At 43.6% G+C, this 9,855-nt stretch overlaps 1 protein-coding gene across 1 annotated transcript in view; it reads right to left on the minus strand.

Moving 5' to 3' along the window:
* LOC109312444 (catenin alpha-3-like) overlaps positions 1 to 9,855 on the minus strand; it is a 715,731-nt gene that overhangs the window by 606,676 nt on the left and 99,200 nt on the right. The window lies entirely within an intron of this gene.

A 9,855-nucleotide genomic window follows, 5' to 3' on the forward strand; every position in this document is an offset into this window, starting at 1 on the left:
CCCCCAATGGATGCCCCACCCAGCTGCACCCCCTGCCCCATGGTCTGGGACCATGTCCTGCCCCACTTTTTTCAACTCCATTTTTTTTTGACCCCTGGATATCCAGGGGTCTAATTTTGCCCCCATGCTGCAAATTTGCAGTGCATGGAACGTTTTCTCATTCCCACATGTGCCTCCCAAAGGGCTTTGAGATGCTGCAAGATGCATGTGTCTGCTTGCCTGGATGTGCCCCACTGATTTTTTAAAAACCCACTAAGAAAAGCACATTCTATACCTTTTAAATCTCTGTTTCATATGTATAAGAAAAGCAGATGATGATAAACTTAGAAAAGCACACTTTATTGTTCCATAGATGAAGACCAATACTAATCCTCTAGAAAAAGAATCCAAACCATACGACTCAAATTTGAAGAGAAAATACAAATTACAAAAATAGTATTTCTGGGAATAAATGTGTAATTCTTCTCAAATAAAGCAAAAAGGGACTCAATGCAATATTTTTTTTTTTTTTTTTTGCTTTTAGTAGCATGGCCTTTATGAAATTTTATTTTCCTCAATTGATAAAGCTTGTCATGCTGTTATATCAGCCCATGTACTTCAGAAGCTACTGTTACAATTTTAAAAATTGTAACTGGAAGCAGTCTCTATGTATGATAACACATTTATACCATTGCTAACTTATTCTGCCTGAATACATGAGCAAATTCAGATTCTTATAGTATCTTCCCAGGATGCTCTTTTTTTCTTTCTTTCTTTCTTTCTTTTTTTTTTTTTTGCAAGCGTAGTATAACATGTATAAGTCAAATTACTATTATGATGATGATTGTTTCTTTATTCTCTTTCACCTTCTCTCCCTGTGACTGATGGTCAAGTTGAGCTGAAGCAGAGAACAGTTTTTGGATGACTACTAGTACACAGTTCTGATCACCGGTTTCATTTACACACACACACAGAGTAACAATTCATATTAGTAATAGATTTAAGAGTTAATTAAGCAATTCAACATGACTGCAATGCAGCTACAATGTCATTGCAATGTGAGTGTGAGATAGATTAAATGTGGCTAGAACATGATAGAAAAATGGCTAATGTGTTAATATGCTTGTGCCTTCATAATGCTATTTATATTCTTAGGTTTAGATTTTTTCTGAGCATCCATAGAATACTGCAATATCATGAAGACAATTACAGAACTCAATCTACTGAAGGTTTTCAAGAGGACCAAATCATGTTTAGCAAACCTGAAAACTGAATATGCCTTGAATAACTGACTTCCCTATTTCCCTTCTTCACCACATAATTTAGTTACAACAGTGCAGTTTCAGGCTACACTTGCATCATTTGACCAACATGTTATCATTCCAATCCAACCCCTTCAATAATAATCCTTTAACACTTAACCACCCCTTTGTTACACTGTATTGTCAAAAAGTAGTCATAAAAATAATGTTTTTCAAAACTAGATTTGCAAATTAGTTTTTTTCATACTGTCATGCAAGTCTCAGACACATTTTCCTAGCAATATGTTTGATTTTGAAAGATCACTTTGAACGCATTAGTGCTCCTCGTGTTCAGCATGTATTCTTGTAATTAAGTTTACTACCAAGGAGGTTCTGGTGAATGGTTTATTTTAAATGAAAATGTCACAAAATGGTCACAAAAAGGACATTTTAAATTAGCATATAAGCATGGTACGCTTGTAGGATGAGGTAGGACTCCATCTCATCACCGCTGCACTCATGACACTTGAATGATACAGTATAATATCATCATTATCCACATTTATATTACACATATACATTTTAAGCCAGTTCACAGGGGAAATGTTTCAGAAGGGCAGTAGCTGTTACATTCTAGCCATTACCTATGGACAAGCCAAAAAATGATGCAATACATATGCACCAAAACCACTCCAACTTTAGCAACATATGATGCAGTGTTTCGGTTGGCGCAGTTGTGCAGCATTTGTATTGTGCCCAGTTTGTCCACAGGTAACAGTTAGAACATAACAGCTACTGTCCTTTTGAAACAGCTCCAAAATATACATGTGTGCATTCCCAGAATGCCTAGGAGCCAGCTAGGTCAGGGTTCCATACAGCTAGGCACTGAAAAAAGTATAAAATGACAGTTCCTGCCTTAAAAGGCCTTCTCTCTTCAAGCATGGTAGAGTTCACTTGTTCTTCCCTCTCATTCATTGACCCACCTTAGAGCTAATGTACCCTGGGTGCTTTCTGTTTTTTGGAGTGATAGCATGTCTCAGCCCTTTGATAATGATCACTGGAGGACTTCAACAGGATTCCCATAAAGCAATATCTCCAGTGGAATAAATAAACAGCTTCTAAAACCTCTAGAAAATTAAGAATTAAAAGTAGTAACCAAGTTTAAGAAGGAACATACTGTATTAGGATAAATTACAGGGTTAATTTTAAGGAAGGGTAAGTATTGAGAGACAGGGAAAAGGTAGGGAAATTAAAGAGAACAGAGATGAAAGAACAACTTATGCCTCACAGAGATAATGACACCCAAATTAACATAACCTCCCTAAAAATCAGATGTAATAAATAACCCACACAGTAAAGGAAAAAGAGTGTAACTGTATAGTGCATCTGCATGCATGGTTGATGCACACATTGTTCTTTGTGCTGGAGCCCCAAACAATAGAAAAGGCAAGTTTATCCAGTAACATAATAAAGAACACCTTTCAAACCTGCTCGTTCCTTGGTGTGGTGTGGTGCTATGCACACTCAGTGGACTCTACACCCCCAAACCAGGACTATACTCATCCCAAACCCTCTTCCTACTCGGCTGGGTGAAATATGCCTAGTTAATAGTTACCTTACCAAGTAAAGAAAGTTCTATGCAAGTCAAACCATAAGCTTCCCTTTGCTTCCAACAGATGAGGCCAGAAGACAGTTCTCCCATTCTGGACAAGGAATCTGGGAGTTCCATCTCAGCCTTTGATCTAGTTCATGGCAAGCAATGATTTGAAGAACTGGCTTAATTTCCTATTAAATGATCTCAATAACCAAATTATTTCTGGGACAGCTACCCAAAGCAAGAATACTTTTTGTGACACTTGGTGTTACCATTTGGATGGGTTAATTTCACTCAGAGATAACACAGATATCTTTCTCCTATTCTTAATGGGGCAAGTAAGAAGTTGTATTCTCCTGCTAATAGAAGTCTACATTTAGCAGGCATCAGTTTTCTCATGGGCAACACTGATGCCTATTTCACTTGCCTTGGTGGACTAAGCCAGGGCTGTCCAGGTTCAGTACAGCACACTACATATGCTGCAGGGGTTGGTACCCAGGATCCTCCCCCTCCCACTGTGCAGGCAGCACCACCAGCAGAATACAAGCCACTTGGGGTCCACTCCTGCCATGGAAGCAACACCAGTGGCAGCCCCCTCACCCCTTCATAGGTAGCGCATAATCCCCACTCTGCACGAACAGCACCAGCGTTACACTGCCCTTTCCCAAAGAGAGGCAGTTGAAGGAGCCCACAGACCACAAGCTGGATAGCCCTGGTCTAGGCCATGCACAGATTCTTGGGACCTATAGTTGACTAGAGGTTAATCAGGCTTTTTCACCTTGTAACAAACACTTTCCTTGTTCTATTCCCTCCTACTTAACTACACCTCAGGTACTAGCAAGAGTCCCCAGTTTTTGCCTCTGAACCATCCTCTTTGCATGTGCTGCTGAGATTTTTGTCTCTCAAGTTCTAAAAGTAGCAAATGGCACACATTTAAGTGTTTTTGGTGGAAAGCTTTCCTTTCCCTGAGAGCTGTACACTGGTATTTTGTGACCATGTGGGTTTTTTAGTCATTTTCTTATACCTGACTGAACCTAAACCTGAATTTACTGTATGCATGGATGTCATCATTGTATAAAGATGTAGAGCAAAATGTTTATTTTTCTTTTTAGCACCTCTCTTGGTTTTTAACTAAACCAAGCACTGCTATATAAAACCCTTGTAGTGTACTCCCTGCTTCAATACATAGCAGCTCCATCCCTCTTCTATATCACAGAGTCCCAACCTCACCTAATCTTTCTCTATACTCCCATACAAAGTTAAATAACTGAATCAAATTTCACTGTTATGTAAATGTGATGTATAACTTGAAAAAGGACTAAAAAAATAAGAAGTGATCTAGGGTTCTGATAACACAAACTGGTTTAGTCAGTAAATCCTATTAGGATAAAACTTACTGAGGAATTAGGGCATGTGTTGACAACATGGGTGTTAATGTAGAGTGCCTAAAAATTTTAACGCAGCTTTTTTCTGGTGTGGTGCATTTTTCTTTGCACGACACAGCATTCGTGTTTGCACAAATGGCACTCTCGAGTGAGTTAAACATCGTGTGTCATTCCCCGCAGATATCAGTAGGGGGAGTTAAATACCAATATACCCCCTGTAATATCTTTCCTAATGTATTACAGCAGGAGGACATGTAAAGTACCAGGGATCCCCAGGCCCCACCTCTAGACTCTCACTGGGCAGTCCTGATTCTCACTGGGAGTCTCCCCTGGGCAAGTCATGGTCACCCCAAAATCCTTGTCACTTGCACCCACTGTCACAGAGCACCTCAGTGCTCTGCTCCTATAAAGAGGTACAGGTGCTGGTTGCTGGGGCAACTACAGTTGGTGAGCTGACTGGAAGGGGGCAGGACCTGACCTATATATAAATCCAGGCTGAGGCCAGGGAGGCAGTTCCATGCCAGCAGCCATAGGGGTGGGAACTCTGCCGAAGCAATGAGAAGGAAGAGTCCAGGATACTTGAGCAGTTGCTATGGGTAAGAGAGGGAGAAACCCTGTCACAGACTTGAATATTGTTATAGCCAGATGGCTTGAATTTATGTTGTAGCCAAGAGGCTAGAGTTTCTGTTTACTGGTTAAAACTGGAGGACTGGGTGAGGCTATTGGGGTTGGAGGAGGCCTCATAGGGGCTCCACGGTAGCGTGGGGACCCCAGTGCCAGGGAGAGCACAACGTTCAGGGGTGCACTGACCTCAGCCCTGAGAAGGGGAGCAGAGGATTGGAAGGGGGCCAGGTAAGGCCGAGGCCGCCTGAGCCCTAAGGCGGGAAGCCCCAGAGTGGGCAGTTGTGGGAAGCCTCAGAGCAGGCAGTTGCAAGACAAGCCAGAGAGTGCCAGTGAGGGTGCAGGCTGCAAGACAAGCCAGAGAGCATCCATGGGGTGCAGAAAGGGAAATGGATCAAACAATGTCCGGTACATCTGCAAGGCTTGGGGCGTGGTACAGGGGTTGTTGGAGCCACGCACAGCCCATAAGGCTGGAGTGCACCAAGTCAAACAATACAGAACAGGGGCCAGGATACATCAGAGCACCGTGTCCAAGGGGACAAAAGGCAGCCTCCCTTATAAAATACATAACCTCAAAGATATGGCGGGTGAGAATGAGGGTGCTTTAACACAAACTTGGCATGGTAGGGGGCATTAGGGGAGATCACGGCCTCTCCTAGGACCTCGCACTGTGACACCCACCTATGCTCAGTCAGCCTGATCTCTCTCTGTCAGTACACAATCCCAAAGACCCTATCCCAATCCCAAAGACAAACTGCTTGAATCCTCCCCTCTCGTTCCTTTCCCTTCCCATCCCACCATGTTAGAAATATATATGTTTTTCTTTCATTTACTATAGCTGCTATGATAGCTGCTATGATATCATAAAATATTCAGAGTTTAAAGTAGCGGGTGGGTGGATGGGTGGGTGGGTGTTTGTTGCTGCCCAGTTGATTGGTGATTGCTATTGTCAATGTTGGTGGTGGCCAACTCTTCTGGCTATTTTTTCTGGGTTTTTTGGACTACATTTCCCAGCATTCCTGAGTTCATTAATCTTCATAGTTTCCAGTGGGGGCTCCCATTGGAACCCTCCCATTCCCTGCCCACGTACACCGTCAATCTGTTTGTGTAGTGCCACATATGGCTTTTGGAAGTGTGTTATGAATTGTTTAATAAATGTTCTGGAATTTTTGGAAAATGTAGGTTGCAGTCCCCCACCACCCACCTAGCCTGCTAAGAGTTAACCTTCTCACCCACGTAGTGGGGGTGCTCATTCAGATGTGGGTGACAGCATGTAATGTCCCCCTCCTCCAAACCACTCACAGTCTGGAAGCAGCAAACCCCTAGCCCAGTCCAGATTTCCTCTCCCTTCCCCTGACTGTCCTCCCTTCTGCTCCCGTCCGCAAAGATTTAAAGTGTAAAAAAAAAAGAATTTATTTTCAAACAAAGCACTAGGTGTTGTAGTCAGCAAATATATCCTGCCAGACAATCATGCACAAGGGCTGTCCAACCAGCCTCTCCTTGAGGATATCTCCTTGATCCCTGTGCTGTTGCCCTACATCTCTGTTGTCTGGCCACTGCCTGTTGTGTGTCTTCTTCCCATGAATCCTTGAAAACCTTCTGGGGCTCTCACAGATATTGTGCAGCACACAGGCTGCCATAATAAAGGCCATGATATTTTCTTGCTCCATCTCAAGCTGGCACGTAAGTGCCCTCCATTGTCCTTTCAGTTGACCTAATGCACATTCCACGGCCATCCTGCAACTGCTCAGGCGAGAGTTAAAAGGCAGCTTCTGTGGGCTGGTGATGCTCCCTCCATAAGGCTTCATGAGCCAGGGCTTTAGGGAGTATGCAGCATCCACTAACGTAACCAGGGGAATGGTGACACCACGAATCACTGTCTCCTCCACACTGAGTGTGTAGTGTCTTTTCTCCATGAGGCCAGGCAGAGGGGAGTTTCTAAACACGTGTGCATCATGTGTGCTGCAAGTCCAACCAGTATAAATGTTCATGAACCAGCTCTGGTGGTCCACCACACCTTGCAGAATCATGGAAGCATATCCTTTCTTGTCTGTGTATGTCCTCCCCCTCCCCATAGGGCACAGCACTGGAATATGAATGCTGTCTAAAGCCCCCCCACAGTTCAGGAACCCCTTCTCGTTAAAACCATCTATGACTTCCTGTGGATTCACCAGGCAAATAATTTTGTTTGCAGAGATCTTCTTAAGCAGTTGGCATACTTCATGAGTTGCCATGCAGGCAGCCATGCCAAACTGGTCCATGATGTAGTGGAGGCTAAATGGGCTGGCCAGTTTCATGATAGCCATTGCAACCCTCTTGTCTGGTGGAATGACCCAATGCATGTTAATGTCATGCCTCACAATGTGGGGCCCCAGCATTGAGATGATATGATAAAACATGAACCTTTTCATTCAAAACATTGCCAGCCACTGCTGGTCCTTCCAAGTTGTCAGCACAATTCACTCCCTCTAGTCTGAGCTGCTCCTGTGGGTCCATACTATGCAAATTCTGGTCCTCCTCAGGTTTCTCAACAGAGCCTGGTCAAATTCCACTTCCTTGCTTTCCTCTGTGTATTCCAAGACCTCTGGGTACCTGTATCTTATTATTAATATTATTGTCATTAGTGCTGTTAAACCAGGAACACAACTTGCCACTGAACACTGTAGCACAGTTCCTATCCTTCTCAAGCATTCCAGCAGTAATCCCCAGGTAAGTAGCATTTGCAGAAGCAATAATGCCACCTCCTCCTCCTCCTCCTGCTGCTCACCAATGTCCTCCATAATCTCCATGTCAGAGGACTCTTCACTGTGCTGCTCTCCATCATCGCATATTTCATCCTCATTCTGCATTTTGCCTCTTTCCATCAGCAGTGGCTTCTCAACCATCTGCTCCAAGCCGGGGACAGGGAATATGGGTTGTTGTCTGGTCTGGAGCTTGACATAGCTGCTTTTTCAACACTTCACCCTGGCACCCCAGGGCATTGAGGCTTTTGCACATCCCTGCATCCTGAGCTTAGCAGCAACTGATGAAACCTCTCTCAAGGTTTGGTGGACTCCTCAGTAGCCAGAGCAGAACGTGCAGATGCCTAGTGAGATTAACTCCATGAGTCACTGCATAAAAAGGATGCCATCCTCAAAGAAGTGTGAGACACCATGTAGAATTTGAAAGATGTCATTGGTGAGTCCAACATTGACTTGCAGAGGTCACAGGATGCTTTCAATGATGCCTTTCAGAGTGTGTAGAAGTGACTAAATAAATGGGTACAACACCTGAAAAGGAAAAGTTGGCCTGCTCATCTTGCCTCTGTGCAACAAGAGCGGACAATTAAGACTGAGCCTGTGCCCCCTAAATCAGTGGGGTCACAGGAGGGCCATATGACTGCCAGCAGGGCCAGGAGGGTGCCACTGCGTTTCAAGGAGACGGGCGATTTGGGGTCATGATGGGGTGAAGGCAAAGAAGCACAAGTAACTATAATAGTGTGTTGTAAACAATAAAACATCATGGTTTCCTGGCTTCCTGTGTCTGCCTCCATATCCACCCCTACACTGCTTGGTTGTGAAGGTCATGGTTCTGAAATGGAATGTGATGAAGTTCAGAAAGTTTGCAATATTGAAGGAAGTCATGTAACCACTCACTCCAAAGTTTCAAACAACTTGCAAAAAGCTTACCATTACGGTGATGCTGCAGCTGTCTTTGGGAGCTATATCCACTGCAGTGGCAGCACACAACGGGGCATGTGGGGGTCACAGATGAAGGGTACATGGGCAGGGGGCACGGAAGAATTAAGAGGGGGTAGAAAATTAAGGGATTATTTGTCTCCCCCATTTTAAAATAATAATTGGTCTGAGTGGACCCATCCAGACCTGAAATGCACGCTGCGTGAGGAGGAAGGAATGAGGAGTGAAGGAGGGTAAAAGAGAGCACACAGCGCACCTACTGGCTAAAGACCAGAACACAACACCCCTTCGTGGCAAAGGAGATTAATTAGAAGTCTTTGTAGTCTCTGGCTGTTTGCACAAACAAACCCACAGTTGGAGCAGCGTAACTAGAGAGCCTCACAAATCAACACATCTCTGAGTAGTGTTAGTTTAAGGCACTAAATGGACTTTAGAGCAGTGGGAAATCCTGGGTCATGCAAACACAAATGCTGTTGCATCAGTGTAAATGGGAAATATTGTTTCATCTACTAACACCCATAGTCTCAATTTGAGTTGGGCCTAGGAAAGCCTAGGAAATGTTTAAGTATAAGTGGAATTTATTATCCAATAAAAGATAGAAATTGTTTTGGTTTTTAGTTGAAAAGCCATTACAGTAAGCTATAAACTCATATTCTTTTCCCAGCTGATTTTTTTTTCAAGAAGAAGTCCTGCATGTTTTAAGAAAGATAAATCAACAGAAGTAACTACCATAGGAAGAATATATAGTTAGGTCATTCCCCCTTCCCTCAGGAGTTAGGGACCTGGGTTCCCATTTTCCCAACACTGTATCTGTATATAGATTAAATAGTCATCTGATGAAAATACATAAACAATACAGGCAACAATAACTGAAGCACAGGTCTGCCCCCTCCCAGGGAAATGCCGTATCCAGGGGTGGGCAATTATTTTAGCTAGAGGGCTGCTTAATGAGTTTAGGTAATCTGTCAAGGGCCACAAGGGTAGCCCTGCCCCTTGACAAGCGCCCTGCCCCATGGTCACCACCTTCGGATTGGAAGTCCCACCTCTAACCCATGACCTTTGCCACCAGAATTCCCTCCACTTGCCCCAGAAATACTCCTTATAGGAGGGAGGATGCTTCCATCTTGAAACCAAAACCAAAGCATATACTAAACAATAAAACAACTACTATAACTTATTTTAATTTTATTTTAAAATGTTTGTCTTGATTTATGTGTGCTTGCATAGTGTATCTAGAGGCAATTGCATAATAGCTTGAAATACAGTCCTACTCTTGTATATTGTATGTGGGAGGTAATGGGGTGTGAGGAGGGGTGATTGGGGAGTGGGTGGGGGGTATGGTGGATGGGTGTAGGGTG

Source organism: Crocodylus porosus, unplaced genomic scaffold (assembly GCF_001723895.1).
Source record: "Crocodylus porosus isolate Cpor-Errol unplaced genomic scaffold, CroPor_comp1, whole genome shotgun sequence".
Taxonomy (NCBI): domain Eukaryota; kingdom Metazoa; phylum Chordata; order Crocodylia; family Crocodylidae; genus Crocodylus; species Crocodylus porosus.